General features: G+C 40.9%; 1 protein-coding gene across 1 annotated transcript in view; it reads right to left on the bottom strand.

Annotated features, from left to right (window-relative positions):
- GRM3 (glutamate metabotropic receptor 3) overlaps positions 1-24,546 on the bottom strand; it is a 112,044-nt gene extending 87,498 nt beyond the window's left edge. The window contains exons 1-2 of the mRNA XM_074162222.1: positions 24,467-24,546; positions 23,608-23,728 (exon numbers count right to left, since the gene is read on the bottom strand). The gene's annotated coding sequence lies outside the window, so the exon portion shown is untranslated. The remainder of the gene's footprint in view (positions 1-23,607; positions 23,729-24,466) is intronic.
- Between the last annotated feature and the right edge of the window lie 524 nt (positions 24,547-25,070).

The following is a 25,070-nucleotide window of genomic DNA, read 5'->3' as shown; positions in this document are numbered from 1 at the left end:
GGGATACTCTGATGAGGCAGCAATTAATTCCAGTATCTGTAATTTGTTTACCTTCTTCTATAGAGTCTTACAACAAGCCTCAGGAGAGGGATATAAGTGATGAATGCAGGTTAATAACATGGGAGTCTGTGGAAAATTACATTAAGATGGCACAGCAATAATGGGTATAAAAACAACTGAAGCATGTGGTGAAGCCCCTACTATGTCATAATGTTTCCACTGGTAATATACATTGTAGTTTGTGCTAAAATAGCTGAAACTTAAAAGTGATAAAAAATTAATGCCTCCAAACTGCAACTGAGAAGAAAGAAGGTTAGGCAGATTATTCCCAGTTGTTACAATAGGTGAAAAAAATAAGCAAAATGGGTGAATTTAATCCTATTTAATTTTAATCATCCGAAGGTCTGGATCCTAGCCATGTATATCAACAGAGCTCCCTCTCTCATCAGTGCAGAGAGGCAGGCAGAGATCTCAAGAGAGACAGATTAATTCCAACCCAAGAAAAACGCTTAAAAAGGAGGGAGCTGAAGACCCTGCCTCTCCCTTAGCTGGAGAAGACTAATTAAACTAATCTTACATAGACAGGATGTCTAACCCTTCCACCTTGGAGCTTCCTCCTTCTCTGAGATGTTTTTTAAAAATGGCCTAAAGTCACTATGGCACGTCCAGGATTAGCAGTTATTTGTGGTTTCTGGTATAATGAAGTGGAGATGACACCATTTCTTTTTTTTTAATAACACAGAGGCAGCTCATGGATTTTACTAGATGGAACTTTACACTGGAAAGTCTCTGCCAGATGTGAGATGTCGGAAGCAGAGCTACACAGTTGTACCAGATGCTCAAGATGCTCAAAGAACTATATATCATCTTTGTAAACACTTTGTGTACCTGCGTGAGCCTAAGGGGAAGTTACCTGTGTGAGCTAATATCACAGAGGGGTTTGAGAACAGCTGCCACAAATCTTCAAGCAGGTAAACAACCCTGAGAAGCCTTGCCCTCTCATGAACAGTACATCATTCTGATTTAACAGGTCGAAAAGAACTGAAAGAAGTGATGTAAGAAGTGGTCACACTGATTTGAAAAGGGAGATCTGTTTCACTTTGTCCGGTAACGAACCAACAGAATGAGAGCTGGACACCATCTTTGGGGCATAAACTGGACCAATGCATAGGGCATCCCACCCAGCAATCACAAATGCCTTACGTGTCAGGACACAGTGGAGATGTCAGTGGAGATGCAGCTGCCAGGGTGACAGGAAAATGGTGAGTGCTACCTGCTGAACTGAGAACACAGGTAGAGTCTGTCAGCGTGGTGAGGTATGTTTCTACTAATATATTTCAGCATAAATAGTACTGATGTTGTTCTTGATGTTTTTGATGTTGTTTTTTAATGATAGCATAAAGGTGAATTGGGTAAAGCCTTGGGTTAGGGATGCGTTCCTAGGAAGCCAAGGGTGCAAAATCCTACTTCAATAGGGTAATGTAGAAGAAAATACTGTGGAAAAGCATTTAGGTGAAGAAAGCTTAATCTATATTGACTCTGCTCTGCCTTAGCCAGAAATCTGTTGGAAACACTGGTTTTCACTGTGTAATCTGGTAGCCCAGAGAATGATTTTAAGCTAATGTTTCTGGTTTTATTTTTAATGCTGTTTCCCAATAACAGTAAAATTGCAGTTTTCAGCCTGTAGTCTTTGAATCCACATGGGTCCAAGGACTAATTTCCAAATGTCCATGCTTTTCTACTTGTCTGAGAAAAGCGACCCTAATGCCAATACACTTAGAGCAGAATCTGCATCCACAGGGTGAAATAGGAAGGGTTCAGCAGCAAGAAAAAGAGTGAAAACCACTGGTACAAAAGGAACATTTTTAAAGTCAACACAAGGAAAAAGATATTGAGATTCCTATGGCCTTTTTTTAAAAAGGAAATACCCTGTTTAATGGAGGACCGCCTGCACTTGTATCAAGAAATATTGAAAGGCAGAGAAGGTAGATGGCAATGGTCATTAACACTGTCAGAAACAATGACACTGTCATTGCCCAAAGAAAGTAGCACAGAAAGCGCTGAAGTCCCACTTGCTAAATTGATCACTGGGAATTGGAGATTTAGACTATGGCCCAAATCTCCAACCTGGTGACTGAGTCACAGCCCTATGCTCTGATATATGGGAGACCTGAAATCTTATTGTCACCTCTGATGGCAGCGGAAGGAAGCCAGGGGGCTGGCAAGAGGCAGGTGGGAAGGGGAAAACGCTTATTGCCATTTTTATTGCAACTATCTAAACGTAGCCTGGGCCTCTGCAAGTTGCCAGCCAGCTGTTTGTAGATGATCATGGCATCTATTATAGCACAATGTAAATTTGGGGGGTATTTTGTTATACCGGATGACTGGTCTACAGAAGAAGTTCCGCTGGATTTGACACAGCAATCTGTCAGACAACAACATCGCCAGCCAAGTGTTAAAAATATGAGCGCATTAAAGGTATTGAGAATTCCAATTGATCCAGCGCTCTATGCAGATGAGCCTGCAAAGTGCATTTTCTTTTACCTGACTTGAGTTTACTCAGTGGAATAACAGTCTGTGAGCTAAAAATAGCCCGTCAGTGGCGAACAACAGCCAGCTTTCTCCTCGGCATTTTCTGTATTCCTCACTTGCTGCATGTTGAGCTGCTGTTCATTTCCGTGGCAGGTCTGTACAAGAAATTTATGTTGGACGTCCAATGGAGAATTAGCAGGTGGATTGGAGATCAAAGGTTGTCTGCTCTGCTTAATATCTGTGGCATTTCTCAACTCTCAGAAGCGAACCAAGTCAAACCAAAAAGTCATCAAGGAAAAAGAACATTAATTGGCTGGATGAAACCCCTGATCCATGGGAACAATTAGGCAAAATCCTCGTCTTTGAGTAAATCATGGAGGGAGCATTGAAATGGCAGAGCTCAGACATAGGATACAAGCTACGGATAAAACTTTATGAAATTACAGTCTTTGATGTCATCTTAATAATCTCTAGCTGCTTGTTCATCTGTATTTGTGGAAAACCTGGCCTTAACTCTTTCAATTCATTATGCTCTTCTCTTTTTAAAAAGATCAGTAACATCCTTAATATTCTCCCAGGGCTATTTTGCTTGAATATGACATATTTATTTGTCAAAGACAGTTGTCCAGTATTATGAAATCTCTAGCCTAATATCACACATTTTTTTTAACACGACGTGACATTGGAACTGAATAATTTTTAGACATAGTTCTGTACCTCTAGTCATCCATTGACAGTTGGGATTTATTTTAAAAATATGTTAAATCTGGACCGGAGCAGTTTAAGAACAGTTTGGACCTCCTAATATATGAGTCATAAGGTGAAATGTTTCCTTGTTCTGTTAGTATTTTTTGACTGATTTAAGCAGTAAATATGCAGCCTGATGAGACATAAACAAAGGTTTACAAAACAGTCCCCTTTGTTTAGCTACATCTATGACCACAAGAAAGTTAGTGCTGGTGGATTTGCGAATTCAAATGCTACAAAGGATAACTTGGTCTGCTTCCCTGGTGTTTATGGTGCTATAACTCAAAAATTATTCAGTGAAAATCAGTGGAGATCCTTCAATTTTATGCTGGAGAGACATTTTCAGCTCTAAAGACATTAGCAAAAATGGACATTCCTAAACACATCAGGACTATGCTAACAATAAATTCCAACTTTTGTAATGCAGTCCTAGAGAAGGAAAAACAAATCATCAAAACCGCCAGTGCAGCAGCATCATCCTGCAAGGTCAGTACTGTGGACCAGTACTAGCAGGGCAGGGTTACGTGCCATGCCTGTGTAGGTCCAGTGGCTGCCACTATTGTAACTAGTCCTCTGCCACCTTAACAGATACTGATGGAAGGGGGTGTGTGTGTGTGATTATAGACCCTTGATACATGCACAGGACATAAAGTGGTGAGAAGGGGAAAAATTTCCCCAAATTCCTGAACCCCAAAGCATAAATGCAAGCCAGGCTATAAGGACAAAGCACAAATACAGGTTGGGCAGAGAACGGCCGGAGAGCAGCCCTGAGGAGGACTTAGGAGTGCTGGTGGATGAGAAGATCAACATAAGCTGACAACGTGCGCTCGAAGCTCAGAAAGCCAACCGTATCCTGGGCTGCATCCCCAGCAGCGCAGCCAGCAGGGCAAGGGAGGTGATTCTGCCCCTCTACTCTGCTCTGGTGAGACCCCAACTGGACTACTGTGTCAAGCTCTGGAGCCCCCAACATAAGAAGGACACGGACCTGTTAGAGCGAGTCCAGAGGAAGCCACGAAGATGATCAGAGGGCTGGAGCACCTCTGCTATGAGGACAGGCTGAGAGAGTTGGGGTTGTTCAGCCTGGAGAAGAGAAGGCTCCAGGGAGACGTTAGGGCCCCTTCCAGTACCTAAAAGGGGCCTCCAGGAGAGGTGGGGAGGGACTCTTTGTCAGGAAGTGTAGTGACAGGACAAGGGCCAATGGTTTTAAACTGAAAGAGGGTGGATTTAGATTAGATATTAGAAAGAAATTCTTTACTGTGAGGGTGGTGAGACACTGGCACAGGTTGCCCAGGGAAGTTGTGGATGCCCCATCCCTGGAGGTGTTCAAGACTAGGCTGGATGGGGCTTTGAGTAACCTGGTCTAGTGGGAGGTGTCCCCGCCCATGGCAGGGGGCTTGGAACTGGGTGTTCTTTAATGTCCTTTCCAACCCAAACCGTTCTATGATTCTATGACTGAATGATGCAGATGGTATATCCTCTTGAGGTTCAGCAGGGGGATGTACTTGTAATTGTTGCTGTTACCTGGTTGTGCCACTCAAAGTCAGAAGGACCATCTTGGACGAATAAGTAGGACAATTTGAATATGTAAAGGAATGAACCATATTAACCCAAATCATACCAGGGAAGCAATTCTATTTCTGACTGCAGTGAAGACATCTCTAATGGATGACGGATGTTATAATGGCCGTGTCCTGATCCTGTTAATAGTCTTGTCTTTGGGGGCTTAAAATCAGCTGACTTGGTTACAGAGGAGAAAATCTAGCGGGTGGGGAAATCTCTGCAAGATTATGCTACATGGGAATCTCCAGGAAGCTTTGACAGCCCCAGGACAGACTTTCCCTATCTCTAATTGAGCCAACCTCAGAATGAGAGACACTGCAAAGTGCAGCAGGGGAGTAGGAATAAAAGGTAGCTTTGAGGAGGAGAAAGAAGTACATGAGGGAAATCATGAGAATCCACTCCTGGGGGCTATAAGGCTCAGATTCATGCTGTTTTATGCAGAAGGGGCAAAGTCTAGCCTTTTATCAGAGATCTTCAAATGCATGACAGCTTTTAACAGAGAAGACAGCAAAGGCTAAAGAAAGAAAAGAAAGAACTCAGCCCACCAGTCACTGAATTTAAACTAAGCTAAACTCTGGTGAACCCTGCCAGGGAATCTGTGCTCAAAAAGGAAATCAGGGGACCCAAGGTCTCAGGAAGTCTTGCCTGGAGGAGGAAGAGCAGGTATTTATGATACTGCAAACGCCTATACGCAAAAACCTCGAGTCTAGCAGAAGTCACTTTCTGACAGCATCACTTGGAAGGAAGTATATTTGCTTTAATTTGTGCAGTGCAACCTCCTCCACACTCAAACCACAGAAACTCTGAGCCTAATTCAGCTTTAAGAACAGGAAGCTGTGTTTTAGTTGAAGAATGTTAAGTTTTTGGCTTAGAAAATTGTTGGTTCAGTCCTTATTATAACCAAGATGAAAGTTATCACATATGCATGGTATGTAAACTGAGAAGAGTTTGTATATTTGAATACTTTAATATAGGACCAGAGTGTTGACACTGTGAGATTATTTGAAGAATATCTTAATATTTTCAGAAAAGTCTGAAATGCAAATCTTTCAAATCAACAAGATCAAGACCAACAGTGAGCCTATGCTTGAATGCTTGCCAGGTTTTCTAATATTTTTTGCCTCACTTTAGCACAATTTTAATTTGGCATCCCTCAAGAATATGAATAGCTAATTCACAGGTCTACTGCTTAAGTTGTTGCTTTTGTCTGTGGTAAAAAAGTTAAAGCTCAGTGGAAAGGCAAACTCTGAATTCTGGGAGAGAAATTTCCCTTTGCAAGATCAATTTATCTCTAAATACTAAAGGTGGTATGGTAGGGTCTCAAACACACTTTGACTTCCTCCTACTGAGCATCCTGTCTTGCAGAGAGATTTCCTTTTTTGGAAGAGATGGAGAGCAGACTTGCGTGAATAAATGAAGGAGGACAATCTGGCAAAGACCTGATTAAAAACAGCAGCACCAGGTTTTCCTCTGTTGCTGACATGGCATTTTGTTTGAGGTCAGTCACAGAGCAGGCTCTGACTAAAATTATGACTAAAATTTCAATCATGCAAGAAACACAGATAAAACTAAGCCTGGTTTTCTGGAGTTCTACCCTAGGCATTTAGGTGAGATTCTTTTAACCAAACAGCCAGATTTTATGTTCCTACATGTGATCTGGTTACTGAAAAGTCCCTTTATAGTCAGTTTATAGAAAAAAAACCCAACATTTTTTGGACATGATTGCTCTCTTCTTGTAGTAGAATAGTCTAAAATAGAATAGAAATGTCTAAAATAGGTCTCCTGAATCACTCCTTAAAAGTGTTCTTTTTCTTTTTATCATGAAATACAATTTTCCAAATATGTAGTCCTCCGCACTGTGGCTGTCTCTGTCTTCCTGCTTTGCCTGCTGGGATAAATCCCACCCTCAGATGCTTCTTTTCCTTGATTTGAACAAAGAATGAGGTGGTGGAGTAAAATCACCAAAGAGTTGAAAACTGCAACAGATCATTACAGATACTGTCTTTTTTCCCCCCACAAAGTCCACAAGCTCCTTCTGAGCTCCTTTCTGGTGAAAGGGATGTTATCTCACAGAAGGGGCAGTGGAGAGACACAGCTTGTTCTTCCAGATGTCTGAGTGGGAATCAAGGCAGTTTTGGTCTTTATGAGGGATGTGAGACAAATTAAATATTCCCTTCACTGTTGTTATTAATCACAAGCAGAAGGATTCAAAATAAATACAAGTATGTAATTTAAAGGGGAAAGGACTACTTGCTTTCTTCAAAAAAGTTTTTATGACATTAAACTATTTGGTTAACTGCAAGGAGTTCACAGGGAGACTAAAAGATATGAAGTTTAGACCTAAAGGCAAAACAATTAGCATATTTGTGCAATCAACTGAGCCTTTACAGTTGCTCTCCACACACTTGGTTGGGCTGGAGTCACACATGACCCCAAAGGCTCAGGGCACAAGGTTCCCAGTGCTGCAGACAGCAGGAGGCTTGTGGGCAAGAGTGAGGAGACAACTGCCTACGTGCCAGGCACAGATCCAGGTCATATTTTACTCTCTATAGAGTAGTAGTTCCACTCCAGAAGAATGTGTCTCAGCTGAGAAAATAAGCTGGTTTTGTGATTTCAGGTATTCTCTGCTGTCGCTCTGAAAAGGTCAGCATGGGTGTTAGAAGCTAGAGAGGACCAGCTCCTGAAGGTGCAGGAGACTGAAAGGAACTTGGTAGACAGTCTGTCCATAGTCTGGAAGCTCCCAGAAAATTTCAGGGAGGAAAGTGGTTTAGAAACATCCGAAGGGTGTCATTAAGTTGTGTGCCTGGGTTCTGCAGTGAAATAGGACGATGAGACAGAGGAAGAGCTTCAGGCCCTAGAGCATGGCTGACAGCCAGCAATGAGGACAAGAGCTTTGAAAAGTCTGCACATATCTCTGGCCACCAGATGGTGAAAAGGTTCTTCCCTCCCTTTCAGCAGATGGGAAATGAATTGGCCCTGGCACCTGCGCATGGACCAGAAAATGCTGTAGTGAGTGTCCTCGGTGAAGAAATACCCACCAGCCTGAGGTTTAGCGAAGGCTGCTGCCTCCAAGTAGCTTTGCTAGAGAAGACCAAATCCTGGTGAAGAACAATGAACAAGGAGGATGAAGTGTTACCAGTAACTGTTTACTCCGGAAAGGTTTTGAACTGATTTGTTTTCTTTTCAATAATCAATTTAGGAAGCATAGTCACTCTTGAACCATCTGAGTCAGTCTGGGAGGATTTATTGATCACAGCAGAATAGTCCACTGACAGACAAAAAATTATCAGAGAAAAATAGACACTTCTGCCATTCTGAATACCTTTTTCATTAACCCCTTTTCACCAGCAATAGGCTTTTCTTTTACTTACACTCTATTTTGTTTTCAAATCAATATTATTTCCTTCACCAAACACTGAGTCCTTTACTCTAATAGAATCTAAATATTTTCTTTAATGAGCATAGGAGATGACAATGGATCATGTTAATCATTATTTGGAACCATCATGCAAAAAGGACACGGTGCCATTTGAAAACCACTTAATGCACATGCTGAAGTTTATCATCTCATTAAGGACCATAAGACTATTTGGTGCTACAACTTAGAAAGTAAAGGTTATCCCACTGATGAGATTGTGCCAAAAACCAGAAAGAGATACTTCCCCTTGGAACACACCACAATAATTGCACGAACAGTCTAACGCATGTCTTGTTTTCAATTTCTTGTGCTAAAACCCATAACAGAATGTCCCTGTAATAGGTAACAAAGAAAAAAAAAATCTTAGGACTCTAGCTGTTCCACAAACATTACTTTGAGCCTTTCCAGTGGCAATAAATGCGTCATAGCTTGACCATCAGTTCACCAGACTGGAAGCTGTCTCAGACCAAGAAGTGGGGCACTTTCAGAAGACAAGAGAAATCGTATCCAGACTAGCCTGAGACTCACACTTTTCCAGATCACATCAGCATTCTCAGGTTCATCACAGATGTTACTGGACCAGATTGCAAGCAAACCTGCAGCAAGTTCAGCGGGTGAAAAATTAATTAGGATGAAAGGAGAACTTTGGCTGCAGTCATTTGCTAAAGCAGAAATGAAATCAATGGCAAAAATAAATGTTTAGGTGAGGTACTAGGGAAAATGTTCTGATCATAAAGGTGATGTGGCACTGGGACATGCTGCCTGGGAAAGCTGTGGAGCTTCCACCATCAGAAGTTTTCAAGAAAAATGTAATCAAAATTTTGTCAGAAATGACACAATAATCCTGACTCTGCTTTGGGGCAGGAGTTAGACCAAATTACCTTCTATTGTCTCTTCCAGCCTTACATATGTTGCACAACCCCTGTATTTCTCATATTTACAAGCTGTCTCTGTCCTTGGAGCGTGTAAGAGTGCAGTTACACTGATCTACTCGAGTTGGGGGACTGGGATAACATGTTCATGACTCATGTTCTCATGTCATCAGTTCCTCAGCAGCGTCCCACTAGTGACAACCAAGCTCAGAGCCAGAGTGCAGTATCCAGTCTCAATTAGACAGGCTAGTGAGCATGCCTGAAGGTAATACTTTATTGCAAGGCAAGGATTTTACCGCAAAGTCCTCTCTACTGCTTGAGTAAGCGTATGGGAAGCAAGCAGGCTGACACTTGAAAATCTGAAACTGCAGATCTTATTGATCTCTGGAAAGTATTAAATGATTGAAGTGCAGTACCCCTGACAAATTGAAGCACATTGCCAGTTGGTGCAACATGGAGTGGCTCTGTTGACTTTGTTGCTAATTTATCACAGGGTAGGATTTGACCCACTGAATCCTGAATTAAATTTTTATATATTTGTGAACTTTTTATACTGTATGACCAATCAATACCTATTTATTGTTCACCTGATTTAGGATGGATAAAAGGAACTTTTCAGTATTCTCCAGGGTCAATGCAGAGGGGCCTTGAATAATGAAAGGTGTGGTAGTTTTTGGAATGGAAGAAAAATTTCAGAGTAGAAAGGAAAGAGTGTAATTTAGGCTAAATATCTTTTCTATCAATAATATGAATAATACATTCTTCACAAACTCACGACAAAACATAATGTCTTTTTACAAGACAACATATAATTCTTTATCTCTCTTTAAGAAAGTTATTAATTTTGAAAAATCTTCTTTCTGAATTTCTTTGCATTTTGCATGAGCCATAAAACCTCCAAGGAGTTATTTGAATTTCAATACTGTTTCACACTTTTATTAAAATATACTCTAACCCTGCTTCAGTAATTAACATGAAGATAGGGCCCTTATTTCTAACAACTGAAATCTCTCAGTTATTTCAGTTTTTCCTTAAGTATACTTTTGATTAAATAATTACTGGGTAACGGTATTAACCATTTGTCTATGATAAGGAACATATCACAAATTTCCTACTCATGTTTCTGCAGCTTATGTTTTTGCCAATATATTTTATGAGTATTTATTAAAGATGACGCCTTGAGTTAATAACATAAAATACCTACTAGTTTCATAATCATCACTGCAGTGCAGAAAGCATTAGAGTTACAGTAGTTCTGCATTGACGACATCAATAGATTTACTGCATTCATTTCCTTATGCAAATATTCCAAAAACATACATTACTTTATAACCTTATATAGCAAATTGCCTACACTTGAGGGTATCAAAGCCTATGAACATGCAAAGTAGACTTTAAAGTTGACAGTGCAAGTCCTGCTGTTCCTTCCTTTCTTGTTTCTCTGTTGCCCTAATATTAGAGCTCATTTAATATCGGTTTTTGTAGACACATACATTTCTGCACCGTCCCTACAGTAAGAGGCAGGACTGCTAATTGTCTTTACATGACAGACTACTTTGCTGTCTATATTGAAGATGATTCAGCATGCTTCTGCTCCTTGAGTAGAGCAGGAACTGAATAGACACTCATAACGAATCTGTGTGTGAATTAAGCAGAGACTTGTCATGTGTCCTCTCCCTGCATACATGCATACTCTGCCTCTGCACAGCAGACCTTACCTCTCTCTTGCGAGGCAACCTTATTTGCTCCTGAAATTTGTCCATTTTTTTCCCTCTTCCCCAAGAGAAGCATGTTGTTCTCTTCCTTTGCTGCCTCTGCTTCACCTCCCAGAGTAGAAGCTCTGCTTTGCTAGCAGATGTCTTTTCTGCCTCCTAGGGAGGTAGGTGTTTGCAATACGGAGTGCTATGCTGTAAGATCCTGGAGTAGGAACCCTGAATGATGTTCAGGTCACTTAGAGAGGAAGAGGATTGGAAGGCACCCTGAAAGATCTTGATCTTTCTTTGCTATTACCCAAATCAGGATCATCTTTACTTATGTCTATCTAACTCATGCCTTGGCTAGCTTGTTTTAAACACCTTTGTTGACAGGAACTTCCTAGATTTCCCAGCAGTTTATTCTGTTGTTTCACTCTCCTTACCATTAAAAGCTTTTCCTGAGGTCTAGTCTTCTATATGACAATTTAAGCCTGTTACTTACCTGTGATAAATTCATTTTTTCACACGTCTAATTTTTTTTTATTATATTCTCTGGACTCCATCTCAGTGACTTATATTTGTTCTTAAAACATAACATTCAAAACTGGGCACCATACTACACATGTGCCCCTGCTAGTATTGAATTTGCATTCCATATCTTGCAGTCAATATTCCTACTTATTAATCCCAGTAGGAAATTTCCCCTTTTCACAACAATATGATATCGTGGTGTTGAATCATGCTCTGCTTCTGACCTTGTATAGTCTTAGATTCATTTCTGTCGAACTGCTACCTGGCCTGTTGTTCGTCTTCCCATACTTGTGGTGATACCTATGTGAATAATTTTATGGTGAGTCTACTTTCCTCCAAGGGTTATTTTGGGAACCAGAATCTGGCAATATTAAAGTTTAGTTGCTCTGAACAAATCATTGCTTTCTGGAACTTGGAAGACATGATAATCAAGTTAGCTATCAATAACTCTCTGTCCTCTACTTATCTGGCAAACAGAAAGTCAATTACACATCAAAATAATGTAAAAATTAATACATAATAGTAGTCAGCAGTCAGCAATCAATTTGAGAACAATTTTTTTTGGGTCAGGTACAATCAGGACCACTTTCATCGGACATTACATAGGACTATGCATAATTTTGCAGAATAATATGTCTTAATTAAACATGGCGAGTATCTGGAATCAATACAGATGGAGAATGCATTCACATTAATCTTATTGAAAGAGTTTAAGTTTTATTTTAGGAAAAGAGCAGTACAGGGAGTTCCAGTCACACCTTGAAGTCCTTCTGCTACTGCTATGGAAGTTTTGCTTGAGGAAGAACTAGAGGATTCAGGATCTGCATTCCAAGTGAATTTCTTAATAAATAAATTAAAATAGGTGAATTAATACATGTAGAAGAATTTTGGCAGGGATAATAATGGAAACAAATAGAAAAAATATTAAATGGATTAGCACACTTAATCGGTCTTAGGTTGCCTAATGAACAATTAGCCTAGTGTTTAATCCCCCTTGATCCATTCATTCTTGCAGCTCTTACTCTCTAAAGATAAACATGATGATTCCAAATGTGCTTTTATTTTTGAAAGTACTCATGTTAGTTCTACATTGTAACCATTGGCATGGAAACCATGTTATAAATGGGAATGGACAAAAATGGGACATGCTAGAACACCTACCAAGGTGCTTTAAAAAAAAAATGTTGCAAAAAACTTGCAGCATTGAGATGACTCCTGTTGATTAAATATAGATGACTTTTAACACAGAAGGTATTTCTTAAGGCCTTGGAAACAGACTGTTGATCATTCAGTAAGTAGCATTACAAAGCTGGGCTCTGCTGGCCATGAATTAGACAGTGTATCTTTGACACTTAACTTACTTGGCATGGTCTAGGTTCAAGAGACGACATATCAGATGAGTATTTGGGATTGTTAAACTCTGAATCCATGTATTACCAGTGAAGGGAAAAAACATCAAGCCGCATTCCACTGATTTCCGGAATGTAGCCCCTGTGTTTTTGTATCCCAGACCTTAAAATAGTTCTCTCTTGCATGGAGACCAACCTTCCCCTTCATTCAGTGCATACAAGTAGTGTTTATTTAGCAGTCCCAGTCTGACCAAGCTAGAGAGAGGGTGGAGGAAAAGGACTACTCCCATGAGTAATGGTGGCTTGCACTCTGATACGGTTGCTCCAGCTAAATCTTCAGAGCAGCTGCTTACCTGTTCAGTGGGAATTGAAGGGTTGGAAGTTAATGGTCAGGAACTAATGAGATGGACTGGATGTGTTTTAATTCACTGAAATATATTAAAACATCATGTTGATTAGTTTGAAGGCTAGAGGGGATATTTTTGTTGTAATGCTAAGGTGTTTCATGGATTACTGCAGATATTTGAGAGAATGCTTTTTATCTTTTTCTTCCTTTCTAAGGCTTTTGGGGGTTTTTTTTGGTAGTAACTACTGCTCTCATATGCATGAACCTAACAGCTTCAAAGGGTCTCTAAGGAGCCTTTGGGGCAAGTACCTGTGCAGCTGCATCAGGACCCCTCTGCTATTATCTGTGCCCTAGCCAGTTTGGGATACGTTCTAGGCTGGCCAGGGAAAAGTTTGAGTCTTAATAACAGAAGAGAAATTAAACAAGAGAGGCAGAAAGTGTGTCTTGGGGGCATGAAGTTCTGGATTCTTTCCTAATGCTACATTCATCAGGCTTAATGTAGATGAAGTCTGTGTGGGTTTGCCAGCAGCAAAGTCGAACTTCTCATCTGAGACTTCCTGACGCATTGCACTGTAGTTATGATCCTGAAAGCATGAGCAGCTTCTGCCTTTTCATGGGGCTATGGCTGGAATACCCAAATGAATGATGATCCCCTATTTGTATCCATCACTCAGGACTGCAATATTCACTGGTGTACTTTTTGCTTGGAGTTGGCCTTGAGGCCAACAAACGCTTTACAAATGCTCCCAAGGAGCTTTTCTCTGACTTGTAAATGATCAAGCTGCTAGCTGAAATTAGTGATCATGATGGTCACTTCATGCTAAACATGCTAAACATGCTAAACATGATACATGCTAGACAATAAAACAGCTAAGCATCCTTCCCTTTAGTAATGACTGAACCAACAGAAGCCATTGCCCCTGTAATCCCTCTGGCAAAGACAAAGTAACAGGTTGCTCAAATGACCTAAGAGTTTTTCTTCTGAAATGTGAACACGGATGTGAGGGCTGCAATTGTTTGGTTGGAATTGTATGTGTTTTTGGACTAAAAATGACCAGAAACACTCAAGAAAAAGTGTAGCAAATTGAAGGTGTCAGGACAAGGACACCACTGTAGTCCTGTGAGGGTTCTGAGGGCTCTTTGGGCAAAATGCTGGTTGGAGTGAGGCTTGGAGAATATAACAAAGAACTAGCACAAAGGATTTCTTTGAGGAATGTTGTATTCCTGACAAGTGAAGACAAACCATTCATCAGCTGTATTCATCTTTTGGGTAAGAATCCAAATGGGCAACTAGAGAAGGTCCAAAGGAAAACAGCAAGAATAACAAGATTCTAAAAAAAAGCACACAGTTAAAAGAAAAGCAGTTATTTCATTGCGTGAAGAGGAGATGACTGGGGGAAATGCTACATAAATGAATGAATGTAGTGATAGGCTTGGTTGCAAAAAGTGGGACTTAGTTATACTTTTGGAGACCTGTCTATAAGAACAGTGAAGCACAGGCATGTGCTGTTGCAGGAGGCTATGAAAACTCTGTTGTTGCAGATTTTAAGAGAATCATTCAATAAATATTAGTTTATAAAGAGTTAGAGATAGTTTATGCCATCTTTGGAGGCGGAGATGGATCAGGTGAAGTTCTTACTGGTGTCATTATCTGTGAAACTATAAATGCTGCATGCAGGAAAATGGGACGTTGTGTACAATCTTTGAAAATGAAGAAGATTAGATCAAAAAGGCCTCTTTCTATCCCTTTCTATCCTAATGGATACTGCATCCATTCAGGATAAGTTCTAATTGGGACCTTATGCCCTCGCCAGGAAATCACAGGGACTAAGAAACCCCATTATTCTCCGCAACTTCTCCCTGGACATTGATTTAAGGTATCTAGGTCTAAATGGAGCTATTTGTCTGCTTCCTTCCTTAAAATTGGTAAATGTGGAATAGACAGGCAGGCTGAAAGGAGTATGTGGAGACTTGGCTGCACCTTCTTACCTACTGGCCAAAATACCTGGATCAGTGACATTTCATAGAGCAGGAACATCTCTAACAAATAAGCAAACAGGGCATTGCTGGGTTACACCACTCCTTGCCGTTGCATCTGGATGTTTCAATTTATGTTTCACCCTTTTATCAAGAAACCTAGGCTTCAAGTTATCTCCCAGCTCCCAGGAGCTGGCATTACGTCCAGACTAGAGTCTTCTTTCTTTTCTCATACTGAATAATGCCACTAAGAATATGATTATCTGAGCTTGATAGTCAAGGCATTAACATTAATCCCTAAGCTTTGTCCTGGATATCAGCTTCGGGGAAAAATCTTGGTCAGATCGACTCATATCATTGAGAAATTCATGGTCCTTAGAACCCTTGAAAATGTCAATGAAACAATAATAAAAAAAAGATCTTTCCCTACTCATCAGAGAGCTCTAGTGCTGTTGAAGGCCCTGATATTTCCAATAGTCTTTCAAATAGTCTCTGAAAATATTAAAATAAAGACACCTTTCCCACATTCTCCTTCTCTGCCTTTCACAGATGATGGTTCTTTTAACCTCCTTCTCCCCTCTTTGTTTGCTTAGAGGATCAAAGCTTTTTTACTTATTTCTTTTTCTCCCAAACAGTTTCTGGAGTGTTAAAACGCACCACCAGTATACTGAGTTTACATTACAAACAAGTTAAAATTCCCAGTCTGCCAGAGCTTTTCTCCTAGGATACCAAGGAAAGCAAAGTTCAGCTAAACTGCACAATTAATTGGAGATCACTTCTGAGTGAAGAAGAAAAGGTTGTTTTAAGCAGGGCTATTCTCTTCTTGGAGATTTAGAGTCCACTTCAAGAAGCAGAATTATTATTCTCTGAAAGTTACCTCACTTTATTTGTATTCCTGGACCTACCCCATTAGGTCATCTTCCCTTTTCACTCATAAAATCATCTTAATGAATCAACTGTGGGATTAGCAATATGTAAATACATCCTTATTGACAGTCACACTGACAAGTGAAAGGATGAAAAAGGGCATGGACCGCATGTTGCTTTTGCTAGAACAGCAGTCGTTTTTGTTCTGCTTTCAAGACCCTGAGGCAGACAGCTTATTTCTTGGTTATGAAGAAAATGCTCTTTTTCAAGGTAAATGTATCCTGTAATAAAGGTAAGATAAAGAAGTGTGTGCTGGATGGTTTAAGAGTTTTGGGCTGAAACAGACTTCAGTGTCGATCTACCATTCCCACACAGACAATTGTTACCCTTTTCTCAACTTTTGAGAGCAAAGACTAGCCTGACAACTCAGCCGAGTGCATCAGTCCCAGGTAGGATGGGCTTGCACCTGTCTAAGAAAATGCGTTGTCTGTTGATCTCATTGTCTGTTATTGCCAGGGCTTTTCTAAGGCCCTGATGGTTGCAAGGAAGAAAGTGAGCAAACACAATTAAGAGAGCCCAAGGGAATACACTAAAAACAGTTGCAAGGCAGATTTGACAAGTGTACTTTAGTGTGTTCCTATAGTGTTTGGAAAAAAATTGCTAAGAAGATTCCTACAAACTTTGTAAATTTTCTAGTAAAATGTCATTCTGTGGTAGCATTTTGTGGACAAGTATTTCGACATGATTAAAACCCTTATTGCAGCAAATAATGCTACACAGACCAGCATTGTAAGGTATCCTTTTCACACAATTTTGCTGAAGTTTAATCCAATATTACTGCATTGATTTTCCATGTGGGTGTTTTTTCCCCCTGATTTTCACAAGGAAAAGAGTTAAATACTGGCAAAATACATCTACTATGAGGTAAAATCAAGATCTTTCATCTGTTATATAATGAAACATCTGGAATGTTTTACAATGGAAAAAACCTGGTGTCAGTTGACATACAGTGAAGATGTCTTTCTGACTGACTGAATATTAGTAAAATGCCATTAAAAGTCTGTCATAAAAATGCAGAAAGACTCTGGCCTTATTCTCAACTGGTGACACTCAACATTCAATTAAATACATAATCTCACCAAAAATTGTAATAAGGCTTTTTGAAAACTCCCTTGTCATAGCAAAACCAATTATATTTTTGCATAAATGATCAATTTTTAAATGTTCTTGCAGATAAAGATAATTTTTGTCATTTTTTCACCATGGGAACCTATCCGAATTATCAGACTATGTTAACACTTCACCACTGTACCCTATGTGTCTTATTGCACACTAGTTTTTTCTTTCTCCTTGCCTCCCTCCTTTTGTCTGTTTATCTGTCTTCTCTTCTCACAAAATAATACATATAAGTGAGAAAAAAAATAGTTCTCTGAGTTATGGAAACATCCACAAGATTTACTTCTTGATTTTTATCAGATCTCTCTGGATATGTGATTCTAACAACAGGACAGCCAATTTCTGCTAACCATCACAAATGTAATGTAATGTTTTCAAATCCTAGCAGAACAATGTATTCTCCTGTTTTCCTAATAATTTCTTCTCTGGATGATGCAACCACCGTGAATACAATTAACACTAACAATATCAATATATAAAAATTATAAATAATACAGAAATTGCTAGGCAGTAAGTGCCAGATCAAAGAATAGCTCAGCCAAAGTTGTCCTATAAAACACACATACAGAAATGTTCACTCAAGTACAGCTGCAAGTCTTCCATCAGGAAGGAATGGCATATACAAGCTGGAGCCAGTATGGGGTCTAAGGAGCCTTAATCACAGCAGTATATAAAAAAACCAAAACCCATTCTGTGCTGTGAGCTGCACATTAAAATGTTCAAGAACTGCAATGCATAGCCTACATCAGATAGTCAAGGTCAGCAAGGTCAATAATGGTCTAGGAGCCTCTCAGAAAACACTCTAGCTTTCTATAGGGCCCCATTCCTCACCAGGGAGGAGGAGAGTATTTATCCCCCAGGAACACTTTATTTCCATAGCAGAGGACTGGGGTTGCCTGAAAGCTCCTGCACCACCTCAGCCCTGCTGTTACACGTCAGTGGAGTAGGGAGCTACACCACTGTTGAAACAATATTTAGGGATTTTTAGGGATGAAAAAATTTATGAAAAAATTTAGGGATTTAGGGAATAAATTTTAGGAAATTTGGGATGAAATGATATTCTGTAAGATTGTAAACCCTTTTCAAATGGTGTGCTATCCTATACTTCATAGGTAGGTGTATTGGTCATTGGTTTGACCACACAGTGTTCAATGACTGTTGCAAACTACTCATGTCCCGAAGTGCTAGATTTGGCATCTGACACACTAGTTTTGCTGGAAGATGTTTACGGAGTCGCAACGTAAAACCAGGCAGCCCCTTGTTGGCCACTTATCTCAGCCAGCCTCTTTGCGGGGCTAATTCTAGAGAAGAGTCCCAGCACTGCCAGATCTTGGACTCAGTAAATTGCCTGCAGCATCCTCCCTCACAGACTGCAAATATCTCAGTCAGCCTAACAACACATGCTTTTGAGGACCAGCCACCACAAACCAAAGGAGCTGAGGCTTTGCCAAGCCCTAGATTATGCATTTATGTTAACCTCTCCAGATGCAAAATTTAGGTAACACAAAAATTGTCTCTAATTTGAATGTGGACTCCTTAGTGGCGCTTTCCATGGGAACAGAAGCTAATGTATGAATCTTGCTATATTTCTCAGCTGAGGATGCACACAGTCACTACATCCTGCACATTTTATTTTTCCTCTGTTTTTCATCAGTCTGTCCTCTTCTAGACAAAGGTTTTTGACAGTTTTCAGGTTCCCTTCAGCTCCTTCCTCCTGGTGAGCCCAGGCTCTGTCTCCTCCTCTGTACCAGTGGGATGTGACTTCCCCACTCCACCCACCCCCTCTGCTCCTCTTTTCTTTCCTTTTTTTTTTGGCAGTCCCTGCTTCCAGCCTTTGTCTGTGGTTTTCCTGTGATTTCATCTCAGTCCCAACCCTTTCATTTCCCTTCACAATTTTTTCCTCTTCCTTCCTTATTTTATTATTCCCTTTGTCCTCTCCTCAAGCACCCTTCATTTTCTCAGTCCTGTTTTTTCTCACCTGCATACTGTACCTCCCCTTTTCAGTGCCTCTCCTCTCAGATGCCCTGTTCCTTAAGGGCTACTCTAATCTAACATATTCATCCTTCTTCCCACAAATACCTTCCTTTTAACACACTAATTCTCCTCATACAGTTCTGACCCATGAATTTGCTGACTTTGCAGTCACCACTGAGCTTTTGACTTCATTCTCCCTTGTACGCACTTGCTTGGTTTTCTTCTGGAATCCGACAATCTCTCCACTGACTTCCTAAGAGGTGCCATCAATCTGCTTCTGCCTCCTTTGTTTTTACTGCACTGTCTCCGGATTTTACCAGAAACCCATGCATTACTACAAGTTTCCCCTCCCTCCTTTTCTCAAGGATATGCTTAATTTGTCGATGTGTGCTCACTGTATGCTGATACCTGGTAAGACTTCTTGGTCATAATGGACTTCAAATTTTTTGACATTCCACCTCTCCGCCTAGCTTCTTTATCTTTCTTATTACTTCAAATTACCATGGAAAAAATCAGCTCTATGACATTTTCTCTATTAGCTCATCCTACATCTCTGATGCTGTTCCCTTTGTTAGTCAGTATGCCTGAATGCAATACTCTGTCTGGCCAAATTTTGCATTTATCACTTCCATAACGTGCAATATTTTTGTGCCGGTAGTTGGATCACAGGATAACTTCTAATCTCTTTAATGAGAGTGCTTTCCTCACTACCTTCACCAGCTTTACAATCTCTTTATCCCACAACTGACTTACCATTCCATTTACTTTTCTTCCAGATTGAATTCTCATTTCAGTGTCTTTACTGCTCTTTCTTTCCTATCTAGAAGCTATTTTCTTCTCTTTATTTTTCCCATTTTGTCTCCTACAGATATATTTACCTCAACCCTTTTTCACCTTCACAACTTTTTGTCTTCTCTATTCATTTTTCAAACAGAGAATTTCAAGGTCTCACAGCGTCCACCAAAAGTCTGCTCCAAGTTCCCATTTCATCCATGAAACGTTCATCAACCATTCCCTCTGAACACACTTTGCTTGAAGCATATTTGATATAGTTTATCTACTCAGTTGTCATCCTGTCTCCCTTTGGATGTACTGGGAAAGGGACTTTCAAGGTCAAGGTCATCAATACTATGAAGGTCAAGCCACTTGCTAGACTTTAAAGGGCTCAGTAATTGGGGTTAAGACTATGTTTTTGCATGCGGAAAAGTTGGGTCTTAGAAGGTTTGGAAAAGCTGCTACACTGCTACTTAGATTTTTGAGACAACCTATTGATTTACATGAGGAGCCCACATGTTCCTATATAAGCAGTACAGTTGCTAACTGCATAAATGCTTCCATAATCTCAGCATAGTTATGAACAATAGCATGATAATAGTTCCAACTACATAATTTGTATTTGAGAGGGCCAATATGAGATAAAAGCAATATAGTTCTACAGCCTTTTTTTTTTTTTTTGTGTGTAATTTGCTATAGCTCTAGTAAATTCTCTTCTTTTTGACTTTAATAGATTCATAACGATTTACGCCCTATGTTTATTTGCTGCATATCTTTGGAAAGACAGCTAGAAGAAAGACAGCATACACCTTGCAGTATTTTTTAAAGGCTGAGCATCCCTTAAATAAAATGTCCAAAAACCTCATAAAACACTAGATAAATCAGGAAATTCAGGAAATTCATTTAGGTCACACCCTGAATTCAGGGTTTACCTGAAAAAAAGAACCAATTGCACTAATCTGCAATAGTTAAAACACTTCTAACAATGAACTGTGGCTTTGTCTCAGTGGAAATTTCTGACAATTGCACTGAGGCTGTTCCCAGACATCATTGTGCCTAAGAGGAATTCCTGGGTTTCTGTCATTTTACTCCTACTATGAAAATAAATGCATGATTTTCAAGGCAATCTGTAGTTTCATAAAATGAAATGTGTCCCAGATTTTTCTGCCAGTTTAGGGCTAGATTATCACAGTGAAAGTTGGCCTTATTAAGTTCATAGCCAGGAACTGTCACAGGCAGAGACTTAGAAAGATGGTACCAGCTGAAGACTACGCTCCTTCCCTGACACCTTTGGAGCCCAGGTCCACTCCAGCTGTGCTGGGTGCAGGGACAGGGTGGCTCATCATTCCTCCGCTCACCCATTCTCACTGGCTGTGGGTATCCCTCCATTGCAAATGCAGCACATCCAGGGATCAAAGCACAAACTTCTTTTCCACACTAGTAGAGAGCAAGAAGACAATCTTCTCTTTGACCTCTGACCTGGACTAATTCTCAATTAAGCTTTAAACCAGCTGTCAGTTTTATAGCATCAAGCAGAATAAAAAAAGCCAGTCAATATTACATGGTCTTCTTCTCAAGGGCTTACGTAGCTTACTGTAGTTATACATATTCACACAGAAACAGTAATGCTCTCTGATCCTGGAGTGTGTCAAACTTCTCTGTGTTCTGTGGCATCCTAAGAGTGATAGCATGCCTAGCATTTTTTCAACCAGAAAAATTCATAGGAACGGATCAGTAACCATAGTACAACAAGTTAGAAGAAACAAGGTGCAGAAATCCTCATAAATATTTTATAGAACTTTGGAAACAGCTTTTAAAAACTGAACAGAGAGGGAAGTCCCTTCTGCAGGATGCTGTTGGCAAGTTCAACAGCCTCATAGGTGGTTCTCGCACCCCGTAAAAGCTTTAGGCTGGATACCCAAATCACACTGCTAAACCACACTCTTGGTGGGTGAACACTTCGTGTGACCCTACTGAATTCCTGTAGACCAACAGAGAATTTAGCCCACCAGGTTTAAAAGGTAAAATGTCACTTATGCCCACCAGCACAAGTGACATTAGAACCAGGTCGTTTATGTCTTATAGATTTCTATATGGGACTCTGTGAACTTCAGAATAATTTATGTTCTGTAGGACACTTCCACGGGAGAGTTGTGTTTGCAGAAAACATCCAAATAGCTCTTTCTTTAAATACATCTCCTTACACTTCCTTCATTTCCAAATTCAGCTCCACTTATGTAACACAGATCCTGAACTGAATGATACCTCTATTTGTAATGTATTTCTTTTCTTCTGGCTTTCCAGCCTGATGTAGTACTTTGCTTCGTCACAATTTAATTAGGTATAAAAACATTAAGTGAACCCAGAAAGATACTTTACCCCTGCTTCCTGATTTAGATTCACTCTTTCAATGATAAAATTAGAATCTTACTCTTAGATAAGGTGTCAACGTTTGCCTAAAAACTTTATTTGTAGAAGCTTATAAGTAGGTCATCAGCACAAGTAACCCAGACAAACATTCAGTGATTAGAAAACTATCTCGGCTCTGGAAGAAAGTCTTGTTTTAATGTACTTGATACCAATGCCATTTCACTCGTTTTTAAGTTACCAAACAATAAAGCAATATGTGGATTTTCTATTTTGAAGTGTATTTTAGGTTTTATATATAATGCAAGACTCCAGGAATATTGAGAGTAGCAGTGGACCACATCATTCTTTAAAAGAAAGCAACAACCAAAAAGGCACAGAAATTGAAGTATGAAATATTCTAGCAAATGACAAATTAGTTTGTATTGCTCTTCAAGTAATCAGTTTATTAAGAAGGATTTGCATGGGTTGTTACTGATTTCACTCAAAGAGTGAACATTAAAAACGTGCAATTTTTCTGTTACCCTAAGTGTGAATAGAAGTAGCTCAATGTGCAATTTTCCCCAATATAGCTGGGGAAATTACATTTTATTCTAATACTTGCATTTATCAGCATAAACAACAGCAGAAGAAGTCATAACGATTTAGGTGGATTTGAAGAAAACAAAAAAAGTAATTTTCCTAAAAGACGTATTTAATTAGGTGCGTTGTGTGCTTTTTAAATTGTTTTCGTGCATATTTAATCAATGTGAGACATATACTTATGCAAGCTGAAATAAGTACCAGTCTGTGTCCCAGGCTGTTCTGTTTCACAGTCTTCCAATGGAAATTTTTTAAAGCTGAATAAATTATTTTAAAAATGAACTAAAATAATCTTCAGCAGGTGGCATAAGCTGAGAAAAAGCCAAAGAACTCACAAACTAGCAGCAAATCCTTAGTTCAGTTCACTGCAGTATCGGTAGGATGCCTAGTTTCTCAATAATTGCTTGGGTTTTATCAAGGTTGCTGAAATGCAGGGATACATGCGTAAAATGATCCATGGAAACACTACAATAACCTGGGGGGCAAAAGCCTCCAAAATCCAACACACACCCCTAATCCTACCTACACACTGGCATAGAGATACACTTTCTCACACCCACATGTGTATCTCAGCAGATGTGTGTGCCTGGCACACACACAGGTGAAAGGTATGTACCCAAACACCTCCAGGTCTACACAGAGTTAGATAAACACTGTCTAGGAATAAAACCACATTCCTGCAAATCTGTACATATAACACATCTATATGCATCCAAGAAAAGGCAAGCGTAGATACATACATACACACCCAGAGACACAGGAACATAGGCAAGGCACATACATAGGCACAAACAACTCTAGAAGCACATATATATACCTATACAGCTGGATGCATACTCACATGGACAGATAGATATAAAGGCATATATGAGGGCGAGTTTACATTGGCTCTATCATCCCTGTTAATTTCTCCTTTCTTTTTGAAGCCTTCCAGTTTTAGGATCCTGGAGTGAGCCAGGTCCCTGCAGGGGAGATACCTCGGGAGGAGCAAAGCACTTCCAGTTCCTTTCACATTCCCTACCTCTTTCCCCCTCTCTCTCAGCAACAGATTCAGGGAGATGAGCTGAGTACCCAGCCCGGCTCTCCCAGCTGCTGGCTTGGTACTTTCCACCCCACCTTAAGGAAGGGTATAGGACAGCGAGCTAAAGATCTCCTCCGTTTACCCCCACAGCCTTCCTCTGTGGGAGCAGGAACCTCTGGGCAACATCTGGATGCAGCTTCTTTGCCACGGGTGAACCAGCCCCTTTCTGCCCGCCTCCCCCCTCCCACTCCCCCAGCTGTGGACTACAGGGGTCCCCCTACACCCTACCTGCCCTCCGCCAGTGTGACAGCCCTTCCTTCTCTCCCCCCACCTCCCCCCCACTCTGCTTCTCCTGGCCCCTGACTCCCGTCAGCAAATCTCTTCTCAAACCCCCAGTCTAAACTTTTTCCCTGGCTGCAGAACCCGCAATCCCCCAGGCAGCAGCTGCATCTCGTCGGGAGGGCAGGATGAGGGGAGGATGGGGGGGTACGGGTTGCAGGGACCCAGGATGCAGGAATCAAGGTTGCAGGGTGTGGGATGTGAGGACTGGGATGAGAGGACTGGGATGCAGGATGCAGTGATATGAGGACCGGGATGCATGGATCTGAGACGTAGGATGCAGAGACTGGGATGTGGGATGCAGGGATCAGGGCGTGGGATCCAGTGCCCAGCTCCTTACCGTGCAATGAAGGTGGGTCCCAGCGAGGGTCTCCAGCTGCTCCTGGGCATCGTGGACCTCCCAATGTGCTCGTTAAACATCCACCGGGAAGTCTCACCACCCAAACTTGTTTGAGCTGCTTCCTCTGGGAACAGTCACACTTTCTCCCCCCCCACCTTGGATCAGATCCCGATGGAAACTCGTCAAGGTCTCCTAAGCAGTCAGGGGTAAGGCTGGGAGGGAGAAGAAAGAGAAGGGGGCAACGGGAGGGAGAGACTGCGATCACCAAGTGATGATCCCTTTCCCTTCCCCTCTCCTCTGGAGCACCCGCTTCCCATTCCTCTGAGCAACTTTGGCTCTCCTTGGCCAGGCAGCGCCTGGTGTCCGCGCTGTTAATTGGGGTCCCCTTTCACAGCCTGGCATCTTTCTAGATTTTCTTTCCTTTCCAGGCAAAGGGGGTTGGTGCAAAGCTTTAAATTAGGAGGCGACCTAGAGTTGCAAAGAGAAGGAGCGAGAGCCGGCTGGCATTTGCAGGCTGCCTCTCCCAGCACTCTGGGCGTGCGGTGGCTCCGCAGCCGGCGCTGTGCGGAGGGGCTGGCTCAGGCTTATTCCTACCGTTTATTCA

This window comes from Numenius arquata, chromosome 2, assembly GCF_964106895.1.
Source record: "Numenius arquata chromosome 2, bNumArq3.hap1.1, whole genome shotgun sequence".
In the NCBI taxonomy this organism is placed as follows: Eukaryota; Metazoa; Chordata; class Aves; order Charadriiformes; family Scolopacidae; genus Numenius; species Numenius arquata.
This window is presented reverse-complemented; position numbering and strand designations above follow the sequence as displayed.